The sequence below is a fragment of the Anastrepha ludens genome, chromosome 3 (assembly GCF_028408465.1).
Source record: "Anastrepha ludens isolate Willacy chromosome 3, idAnaLude1.1, whole genome shotgun sequence".
NCBI classification, from domain to species: domain Eukaryota; kingdom Metazoa; phylum Arthropoda; class Insecta; order Diptera; family Tephritidae; genus Anastrepha; species Anastrepha ludens.
Window position 1 is genome coordinate 15,155,908 of NC_071499.1, and position 12,354 is coordinate 15,168,261.

Sequence of the window (12,354 nt, forward strand, 5' to 3'; positions counted from 1 at the left end):
GTGGCATTATCAAACGCCCCCTCTATGTCTAAAAAGATGCCCACAGCGTAGTCCCTCCTGTCGATGGCCAGGTCTACCCTAGCAACAAGGCTTTGCAGTGCCGACTCGTAGGATTTTTCACTCTGATAGGCATGCTGAAATGGAGACAGAGGGTGAGCCTTCAGCGACTTCTGACGTATGCGCAATTCCACCAGTCGTTCGAGACTTTTCAGCATGAAAGAGGTCATGCTAATGGGTCTAAAGCTTTTGGGGCTGGTGTAGTCGTCTTTTCCAACCTTTGGGATGAAAGCGACCCTCACCATCCTCCAAGAGCGTGGTATGTAGGCCAGTGCCAGGCATGCCGAGAAGATTTTCTTCAGAGCTGCTGTCACGGACCCTGCGCCTTCCTTCAGCATGGCAGGATATATGCCATCTGGTCCGGGCGACTTGTAGCCGCCAAAATATTTTATGGCAAATCGAATGGCGGCCTCACAGATCTGGCAACGAACCAATCAGGCCGATAAGGTGTAACAGCTATGACAACTGCCACTATCAATAAGGACTGTTGCCGGCTGACGCTTATCTGATTAGCAGGAAAGTGAGATTTCATCAGCAAGCTGAGTGTCTCACTTTGCCGCTCCGTGAAGGAGCCATCGGATTTCCTAAGTGACCCCAGCTTTGCAGTTGGGTCCCTTTTCAGGATCCTAACCAATTTCGCCGTGTTACTCAGAGATGCAATACCGCTGCAGAATTCCCAATATGAGGCTTTTTTCGATTCCCGAACAAACCTCTTGTAGTTCTACTGAACATCACGGTATCGCTCCCAATCCTCAGCAAGGTTAGTCTTGAGGGCCCGGTTTAGAAGTTTTCTCGACTCACGCCTCAACATCTGGAGCTCTCGATTCCAACAAGGAGCGGGAGTCCGGTTAGGGAGAGGTCGAACTGGACAGGCTGACTCAAAACAATCAGTTAGGGCAGCGTTGAGTTTCTCAACAGCCGCCTCAATGGCCTGTTCTTTTCCAAGCCTTGGTGGCGCAACGTCAAGGTCCCGCAACACCTCCCTAAACTTCTGCCAGTCTGTTTTTCTGAGGTTTCTAGAGGGCAGTGGCATTTGTGCTTCTTTGCCATACTGAAACTCAATATACCTGTGGTCCGAGCGCGAATCTTCGGCAAAGACTCTCCAGTTCTTGATTGACCACCCAAGTTTTGAGTTTGATAGGGTGAGATCATTCACCTCCTGCCTTCTAGCTGTTACAAACGTTGGCTGTGAGCCCTTGTCATGTATGGACATGTTTCGAAGATCTTTTTTATAGCTCTATCGTTGCTCATAGCCGCAGCCATATTCCTCCTTTTAGCTCGATCATTAGTCAGCACCTTCCAATTAGCAACACTTATTGTACTTAGATCATTTACTATACCACAGAGTCCAAGCACCTTTTTCGTTACCTTTCTCTGCTTCTTTTCCTTACCGGTGGTCAGTGATACGGTATGCTAGTAGCTCTATTTTTGGCCGCTGATATGACCCAGCCATCTTATTCGTTGATTCTTGACAGTTCATACTACAACAAAAAACATATAACTCAAAATTTCAAATTGTGCAGAAAGTTTTAATAAATGCAACAAAATTTTCATCCAAATTTGAAACTTTTGAGTGAGAATTTTTTGAAAAATTCTGGATATGAATTTTTATGACCCATTGAATTTTAGTATTGTAGAATAAAGTATTAAAAGTTACTTAACCATGAAATTTTTTAAAATGGCCTCGCTAGAGACTTTTGTCCGAAGTCGGCGTGGTCCGAAGAACGCATCGCTTCGGGAGATGAAGAGCTGCGTTCTGTGTATGCCACGCAGCAAATGTGCATTTGTTGTCACAGCAACAGAAGTTCAAGATCGACGTATACTCCGCTCCCATTAACAAATTACTGGAAGGAGATATTGACTGAAGAATTCGAGCTATTGTGACTAAATTTAGAACCAAATTTACATTATTGGACATCAAACCGCCAACACGCTTAAGTAGAGTGCGAACTGAAGAAAATATCGCAGCTGTATCGGCCAGTGTTAATGATGGCCATCAATTATCGATTCGTCGCCGTTCGCTGTAATTGGGCCTCTGTTACTCAACAACGTGGAAAATTTTGCAAAAGGATTTAGGTGTGAAGCCTTTCAAAATACAGCTGGTGCAAGAATTGAAGCCGAACGACCTACCACCGCAACGCAGAATTTTTGGTGAATGGGCTCTTGAAAAGTTGGCCGAAGATCCACTTTTTATCGAAAAATTGTGTTCAGCGACGAAGCTCATTTTTGGATCGATGGGTACGTAAATAAGCAAAGTTGTCGATTTTGGAGTGAAGATCAGCCAGAAGAATTGCAAGAGCTACCAATGTATCCAGAAAAGGTCACAGTTCGGTGCGGTTTATGGACTGGAGGTATCATTGGACCGTATTTCTTCAAAGATGGTGCGAATCGTAACGTAACTGTGAATGGTGAGCGCTACCGTGAAATGATATCCAACTTTTGTTTTGCCCAAAATGCAAGAGCTGGACTTGCATGACATGTGGTTTCAGCGAGACGGTGCCACATGCCACACAATACGCGTAGCAATGGACTTGTTGAGAGGCGAGTTGGGTGAATATTTTATTTCACGTTCGGGACCTGTCAATTGGCCACCCAGATCGTGCGATATAACGCCTTTAGATTATTTTTTGTGGGTCTATGTTAAAGCTTATGTCTATTCAGACAAGCCCTCTTCAATTAACCCATTCGCATTGGAAGACAACATTAAAGCATTTATATGTGAGATACCGGCCGAAACATTGGAAAGAGAATGGACTAAATGGATGGACCATTTGAAGCGCAGTCGTGGTCAACATTTGCATGAAATAATCGATTAATCAAACATTAAGTTGTATAGACTGTACTATCGGTTTAAATAAAAATTTCATGCATTTTGTTGAATTTTACGTGTGTTTTTTTGAAAGACTTTCCTATATCTCTTAAAAAATCACCCTTTATATGGTTTTCGGTGTAGTAGGGAAAATAGTTTTGTAAACAGTATAGTACTATTTTATTTTATTTACGAAGCTTACCCAAGAATGATAGAAACAAGATTGCGTCCATCAGAGAGTGTGTGACGTCACACTAGTCTAGTAGTGCAGTATTGCCGACCCTTTTCTGTTCGCAACAAATTTAGTGCTTTTTTGGGTATACCAAAATGAGAAAACTTTTGAGTTTGGCGTTTGTTCCTTTTTATTAATTTGAAACTGCCAAAACCGTAAGTTAAAAAAAAAAACAATTAAAATTAAAAGAGGGATGAAAAGGTCACTCTTACATTTTCGCTGAAAAAATTTTAGTGCCATTGAAAATTTCTTTGTTTTTATAAAATTTGATGTTTTGAAAGCGCAAATCTAATTTTTAGCTCCTTTTGAGGTTATGCAAGAATATTGGATCTTCTTCTCTCATCTCTCTATGACATTTGAAACCTTTTTAAAAATTTTCAAAAGCCTTTGAATATACTGAATACGAATTAAAGCCATAGAGGTGTATTCACAGCAAAAAAGTAAAATAAAAAAACCAGATTATATTAAAAAAATCATAACGACCTTTTTTAAAAAGCTGTACCTTAACTTCTGACATAACCGCAAATTTAGCAAAAAAGTATTTTTCGACCTTTTTTTAAGAAATTAAAAAAAATATGTTTAAATAAAAGGAAAGATTTTTAAAACTATGTTTTTTCAATAAATCTATTGGACATAACCATAGCTCATTTATTTAAAAAAAACGCACACAGTAAAGAAAATCTGTCACGCATACAAAGTTCTTTAAGTAACTAAATAAAAGTTTGGCATTTTCTTTTCTTTAAATAGTGTTTTTTTATATCCAAAACTAAGCAACACAGCATTTGCGAGAGACAGAGATTTGACTGCTCAAAGGAAAAGAAGAAAAAAAACTTGGAAAAAATGTAAATAAAGCGAAGAAATGTCACTTACAAATAAACACCATCATCTCCAATAATAGCGGTCGCCCTTCGCCAGACAAGGGCGAACCTCCGAATGTACATATTTCTGCCATGAAAAGCCCTCGAACCGTCCTTTGGATAAGATTTCTACTGTTTCCATTATGGCGAAGAGCTCCGCATGCAAATTGTGGTATCTGTACTTAGTGCTAGTGATTTGTGTCCTCTATGCCCCACTATTCCTGCTCCTACTCCTTGGAGCGTTTTGGAACCATCTGTGACCATTTTTGTGAGTCATAATTTGGCCATGTTGGGTTAGTGTTCCACTCTTCCCTGAATAGGAAGATAACTTTGTATCTCTTTATAAAATTGAGTATGGGTTCCGTGTGGTCATTCGCCTGGGTTATGCACACTGCATGTTGAACTCTGTTCAAGATATTGAGGTGTGCAGTAAGATCTCCTGGTTTAAGTTTTTCTTTTATATGAAAAGAGAGTGCTCGCATAGTAGCTTCCGCTTGTATTGCTAAATGTAGCGGTGGTAAATTTAAAAGTGCTTCCATGCTTCTCATGGCACCTGTTATGCTTAGACACGCCAGCCTTTGTAGTTTACACAGTTTTGATATCGACGGACCCATCTGGCAACCCTGTATCTTTTGACAGAGACGTCAGATCGCTTAATAACATACCGCGTTGGACACGTCAGTCTAAGCAGATTTTTACCATGGAACAGTACGCGCCACGCGAGTGCTCCCAAATTCTTGAAATTTACATTCAACAAAAGAAGTCAAAAGAAGAAGAAGAAGAAGAACAAAATCATCATGTCCGATGAGGCTCATTTCTTATTGAATGGGACGGTAAAAAAGCAAAGTTGCCGTATTTACGGCACTGAAAATCCTTACGAAATTTAAGAGGTACCTCTTTACGACGAAAAAGTCACTGTTTGGTGCGGCGCTAGTGCTGTTACCGTCAATCAGGAGCGTTATCGCGATATGATAACCACTTTTGTGATGCCAATTATTCGTCGAAAGCGTATGAGGAAGTTCTGGTTTCAACATGACGGTGCTCCACCACACACAGCTCGCACCATAATCGATTTTTTTAAGAAATTGTTTCCTCGTCGTTTGATGTCGAAAAATAGCGATTTTGACTGGCACCGCGTTCGGCCGATTTAACGCCACCTGACTTCTTCGTGTGGGGATATTTAAAATCAAAGGTTTAAGTATATTAATAAGCCAAAGACCGTAGAAGAGCTCAAGAACAACATCCGTGAGGAAATAGCCGCTATTCCAGCCGAAATGTTAGCTAAAACTATGGAAAATGCTGCAATACGGGCACAATACGCCGTACAGGCTCAAGGCGGCCGTTTGAGAGATATCATATTCAAAAAGTGATGTCAACAAATCTACTTAAACCAAATAAAATGATTATTATCGTCAACATCAAAAATATTGTGCTTTTCTTTGATTTAAAAAAAAAAACACATGGGTCCGTTGGATATGGGCAACTCAGTAGTATAATAGGTCTTACCATTTGGGTGTAGATCCAGAAGGTCATTTAGGGTTCAGACCCCAGGATTTGCCCAAGAGTTCTTTTGTTGTCCAAAGGTTTTTCGTTGCTGATTTTATTACTGAGTTGAGGTGGGCCTCCCAAGTGAGTTTTTTATTCAAGATAATTCCTAGGATGGGTATATTTTTACCCCTTTTCATGGTAAATGGGATAATAGTGGTTTTGAAAAGGCTGATTGATAATCCCTCTTTTCTACACCACTCCCATACCCTATTGTTTTATACCCTAGTGGTTTCTACCAAATCGTCAGCCAGGATAGACCAGAGCAATGGTGATAGTACCTCTCCTTGTGGACACTCTTTCGCGGCTGTAATACTTAGGGTAACTTGCCATAGAGAGGCTGTTATTATCCCTTGGTTTAGCATGTTGCTTACCTATTTAACAATTGTTGGATCGGCTCCCTTATTGGAGAGTGCCAGTCACGTTATCAAATGCACCCTCAATGTCCATAAAAACACATAGGGATATTTCCTTTAGGTCAAGGGCCTTTTCTATATCGCGACTAATTGTGTGTAGTGCTGTAGCTGTGGAATTCCTTGCAATTTGCAGTTTATGGAGTGGGGCTATCGAGATAACCTCCTCTCTTAGATAACAGTCCAGTAGCTTTTCGATGGTTTTCAAGCTGAAAAGCGTATGACTGTTTGGCATATATGATTTGGGAGATTCAGTGAGCTTATTGCCTCCCTTTAGTAGGAATAATACCTTGACCTCCCGCCAAATCTTAGGGACATAACCCAAACTACGAGGGGTGCCTTTTATTTGGCAGGATTTGGCAACCCTGGTGTTGCAATCTGGCAAATGACAGCTGTATCGCAAAGTTTGACATTTTTTGGCTTTTACGTACTCAGAACGTTTTGAAATACCAGCGCTATTTGTGTTGTTTACAGTAACTTAAAGATTCATCTCGGTCCAAACATGGAATTAAATCGTGAACATTTTCGTGCGATTATTTTTTACAACTTTCGACGTGGATTAACTCAGCAACATTCCATGGATGAACTTAATACATTTTTTGGCGATGAAGCTCCATCAAGGACCAGTGTTTATCGATGGTATGATGAATTCAATCGTGGTCGTAGTTCACTCCAAGACGAATTTCGTGAAAGTCGTCCAAAATCAGTTGTTGTTCCGAAAACCATTGATGCTGTGCGCGAACTGATATTGCAAGACCGTCATGTGACCTATCGTGAGATTGAGACAATCTTAGGTATTAGTGCGATAAGCATACATTCAATATTGCATAAACATTTGACTGTCAAAAAAATTTGTTCGCGTTGGATCCCACACAATTTGTCAATCGCTCAAAAAAGGGCTCGTGTCGATTGGTCGAAGGAAATGCTCAAAAAATACGATCGCGGGGCTTCGAAACACGTCTATGACATCGCGACAGGTGATGAATAATGGATTTATGCGTATGATCCCGAAAGTAAACAGCAGTCGACTGTATGGGTGTTTCAAGATGAGCCAAATCCAACAAAAGTTGTTCGCGCACGAAGCACTTCCAAGCAAATGGTCGCCTGTTTTTTCGGAAAAACTGGACATGTCGCAACCGTACCACTAGAACAACGCAGAGCAGTAAATTCTGAGTGCTAGACAACCATTTGTTTGCCAGTTGTCTTTCAAGAAATTAGGAAAACCAATCGCCAAAGACGGATCACCAGGACAATGCGAGCTCTCACACATCGGCTCAAACAACTGCATTTTTGAGCACCCAAAACATCGAATTAATAGGTCATCCGCCGTATAGTCCTGACTTGGCAGCGAATGACTTCTTTCTATTCCCGTACGTAAAAAACAAACTGAGAGTTCAACGTTTTTCGACACCTAAAGAAGCGGTTGCGGCATTCAGAATGCATGTTTTGGAGGTACCTCATTCAGAGTGGCAAAAGTGCTTCGACAATTGGTTCAAACGCATGCAAAAGTGTATAGATCTTCATGGAGAATATTTTGAAAAACAATATAGTGATTTTCGATGATTAAAATTTGTTTTTGTTCTCTAATCCCGACATATAAAAGGCACCCCTCGTAAGACTTGATCTGAATATTTGTACCAGAATTTGTATAAATTTCACAGCGCCCTTGGAGAGCAGGGCTGGAAAAATACCATCTGGTTCGGGTGTTTTGTAGGGCATAAACGAGTTGATTGCCCACTCTACCCTTTTTTAGCTTACTATTCTGTAGATAGTAGGATTTTTTGAGCTGAACAGAGTTTTCGCTGGCACTCCTTAATCAGTGTCACAGGTTGCGTTAAGCCTACAGTCATGAAAGTGAGTTCTGAGAAGAAACTCTAGTGTTCCGTCGAAACTGTTTGTATAAGTACCATCCGATGCCTTTAGTGTGCCAATTTAATTTCAGCTGACAATTCGCTAATTCGCTAAGAGCAAAGTAACGGCATCCCGTTAGGCGCCACCTCATTATGCTCTCCATCGTGAAGCTTACACAATAATAAATTATTAAATAAAGTGAAGCAAACGCAGCGCTAACAGCAGAGTCCTTCGGCTGGCTTACCAAAATTATAAAACAAATTAAATAGGAAATAAAAAAAATGTCCAAGCCTTTGCAGTATGACGCGCTACTATTATTGTGAACACAGGTGTAAATATGCACTTAAATACCTCTTCACACCCAACGTATTTACTTATACCTACATACATGCTCAGACGCACAGCCACACACACGCATGCATTTACACCAAATATGACTTCATTCGCCCCATTCGAAGTGTCAAAGTAAAAAATTATATTAAATAAAGTAAGCACAAATTTTGTTAGAAAAATTGCATTCCATCTACGCCAAAATAGTACAAGAAATGGAGAAAACATGTAAAAAATAAGTATATCTTACGGTACACACATATCTCACGAGCAGCTAAGCTTCGAAAGGAAAGCAAGAAAAAAATCATAAATAAATTTTCTCGCCAGTGTCTGCACTTGCAGTGATCAGCGATATGAAGTATGAAAAAGTTCAGGTCATAAATAATGTCGACGTCTGGAAGCGGGTCACACTCAACCAAGTCAGCAGCACTTGTTTTGGAGCTTTGAACTGCCACTTTTCTTTCTTTTTTTTGTTTCGTGCGGCAATCCTATTGGCGAAGGCATTTGAAGTTGTCTTCAATTTGCTACAAAACTTGTAAGTAGAGAAGAAGAACTTGTGTACATACATGCATACATATATACATAGATTAATACATACATACATATACGCATACATACACACATACCCGTATTCCCTTTTCTTAGTCGAAGTTATTAGGGCGCACTGAAAAATGTTCTAAGTTTGCACATTGGCATATTGGATATGGAAATTCAATTGAGTTGGTTCGGAAAATATGCTCATATATCGATATCGATATTGGTATTACATTTTTGATGTCCTGTTAGGTTAGGTTAAATGGCTGCCCTAGCTTAGGGAACACTTGGACAAATATTGAAAATTCGTCCGTTCTGATGCCATACATGGGGGAGGAGAAAGGAGAAGGGAAGGAAGAAGGAAGGAGCATTTACGACGACGCCGACGGTGGTTGATTTGCGTCCGTAGTTAGCCGCAACAAGCTACTGATGAACTTCACCAAATTTATGATATTTAGACGCGCTATATCCGCAGGCGTAGCGAAGAAATGAGAGCGCAGATTTCTAAATTTTTCCAGAAGAGAGCAGGGAAGCTGAGGAGAAGGTGTTAAGATGATTCCACCTCGTCCTCCAGACAGCTTCTGCAGAACGGACTTGAGTCAATCCCAAGTCTGACGTCATAAACACCTAACGGACAATGTCCGGTAAGGATACCCACCAAATTCGAGAGCTGGGGCTTTGTTAGCCTTAGGAGTTCCCTCGAGCGTCCCCGATCTACCCGTGGACAGAAGGATCTCGCGACGTTGCACGTTTGCGCACTAGGCTCGAGGCCCATCTTTCTAGGAGCAGGCCACAGGTTCTTAAGGGAACCCCAATTCTCTCATTTCGCGACGAAACCGTCTCCAAAGTTCCCTCTCCAGCCAGCTCATCAGCCCAGCAGTTTCCCTCTATGCCGCTGTGCCCGGGAACCCAAATGAGCCTGATGACGAAGTATTCGGATGCAATCGAGAGAGAACCCAGACATTCCCCGACCAATCTCGAACGCACAAACAGCGAGCCCAAGGCTCTAATTGCCGATTGGCTATTGGAGTAAATATTTACTTCCTTAACGGTAATTACCGAATTAAGCAACCAGTCCACCGCTTCCTTAATTACGGATACCTCCGCTTGGAAAACACTACAGTGGTCCGGGAGCCTAAATTTAAGTTTGATGGGAGGCTACTTATAGAATACTCCCCCACCAACCATTCCGTCCAATTTCGAGCCATCCGTGAACATGTCCCTTAAGAGAATATGAGTAGAAAACGGTCCGCTCGGACTTAGCGTTGGTGTACAGTGATCCAGTACCATGGAGATGAACTCAAAATTTGTAAGGATGCTAGAGTATCCGTAACTTGAGTCTAGCCTATGGCCCGGACACTTTAGTCTGATTGCGGCACGTGCAGCGGTAGTTTTTCCTACGATGTCCACGGGTGCCACGTTCAGCATAGCGTTAAGCGCTAGAAAAGGAGTGGTACGGAGCGCCCCACTGATTCCATTGAGGGCAGACCTTTGTACCCTCTCCAGCTTAGACACTGATACCATCCTTTCTAGCGAGTTCCACCAGACAAGGACTCCGTATAGCAAGATTGGTTTTATAATCGTATTATAAAGCCAAAAAGTGACTTTAGGCGAGAGTCCCAATCTTTTGTCGATAACGCCCCTGCAACCATACAAGGCGACTGTTGCCTTCCTAATTCTCTGCTGAATGTTTGGCTTTCAAGTAAGAACTCTGTCAAGGATGAGTCCCAGGTATGCATTGCAAACTTTCTTGCATCCGCAATTTTGTCTCACCCTAACAAATGAGTCTACAAAAATATCTCATTGCACTTACGCCGCCTTTCTCAGTACTACTTAAGTAAACTTGCAACATTTACCAACTGCACACAGGCGTCTATTCTAACTGCGAACAATTTTGGCCGCTGTTTTTAGGCTCGACAAGTCGTTCACAAACGCATACACTTGCAATTAAACGACACATTTTACTGAAAGCGGCTGTGCAGAAAACTCGCAAAGAGTAGAATTTTCCAAGGGGAGAAATGTTGACAACAAAAGTGGAGGAACAAATTAAGTAGTGTTGCTGATATCAGAGCCCTGCAACATGTGTAAAAAGTTAAAGGCGTTTGTAGGGCAGAAACTCGAGAAACAGCTTTGGGACGCATGAAAGTGGTATAAGAACTAATATTTGTATGTGTATGTGGGTACATATGTACGAATGTGTATTGTAGGCATAGATTTACTTTCTTGTTATCATTAATTTGCAGGCTGGACTGTGGCGACACATGCACGAATGCATACTGAGGTATTTAAGGTAGACGTTTTTTAGGTGTACTTGGAGGCCTCACACTAACAAAACAAAAGCAACACTTTTCATATGGCGTACACACAAGAAAGAAGAAAGAAGTTACATTTTGTTGAGTTCTGTCAAAATCGTTGTAATGTTTAAGGCGCCGATAAAAAAAAAAAAAATTGTGGATGTATACTCGAGGTGTTTTACTAGTTTTTTGGAAGTATGATATAATATATAAGAAACTTCTTCCTTTTTTGCCGCTGGAGCAGTTGTTCACAGGCGAAAAAACGACGTTCAACATCCTTTGGTTTTAACTCATAAGGAACCCAAGTCCCCTGTTTCTGAATCATTCCCAAAGCATGCAATCGCTTGGAAATGGATTGGCGGGTGACAGGTAACTCCTAATACTGAAGCAAGTTCTTCTTGCGTTTGACACGAATCCTCATTGAGCAATGCCTCCAATTCAGCGTCTTCGAAAGTTTTTGGCCTTCCTTCACGCGGACGGTCGTCAACATTAAAATCGCCGGAACATTAGAAGCGACGGAACCAAACTCGGCACGTTGTTTCACTTAAAGCAGCATATCCATAAACTTTTTGTAGCTCTCGATGGGCTTCAGCCGCCATTTTGAATGAAAGAGGGAAATCAACACTTCCCGCAAATGGCGATTATTCGGCACAAAATCAGACACTTTCACAAAACCAAAACAAAATCACTAATGTGTCGGAGCAGTTTTTATATGTCTTGGTTAAGCTTCGTTTACGACGTTTAGGTTATGTTAGAATCGACTAGCACACACTGCTGGCGGCAACTATTGACATACAGCGGGAACTTAGTTGCGCCCCTAATAATTAATTTTTTTTAATTAAAACCCTTGGAAAAGATTTTGGCAGTGATAAAAAGATTTTTTTCTTGTTTGTTTTTTTTTTTGTGGAATTTTTTCTTCGCTTCATAGATTTTGACATCATCTGACAGCACTGCATATAATTTGTAGGCAGACATCATCACAGCCACGGCGAATCCAGACAAGAAGAATTTACTAGAACAGCTGATATTTTTTTTTTTTTCAACGATTAGTTGGTGGGAATGTAAAAGTGCGCCTGCCTTTTTTTTTTGGTTGTTTTATTTACTCGTTTGCATTCTCGTTGAAATTTGGTATTCGAACGGCCAAAATAGAAGTAAATTTTTATGAATCCGCCTTGAATACACAGCTATGAGTTTTATAAATCTGCTGAGAGTAGGAGCCATTGTGAAAAAATTGTTAGAGGTCTTCAGCTGATGAGCTGACGTCACTTGGGTTTACAAAAAAACTGAGATTGTGTTGGTGATATACGAAAAAAATCAATACAATGACACATCGTTATCATCTGAACAACGACTGATTGGCCGACTGTGAGCATACATATGAAATGATCGTGCAGAATTTAGCCGCCGAAACTCCTTTATGACGTCGAAGTTC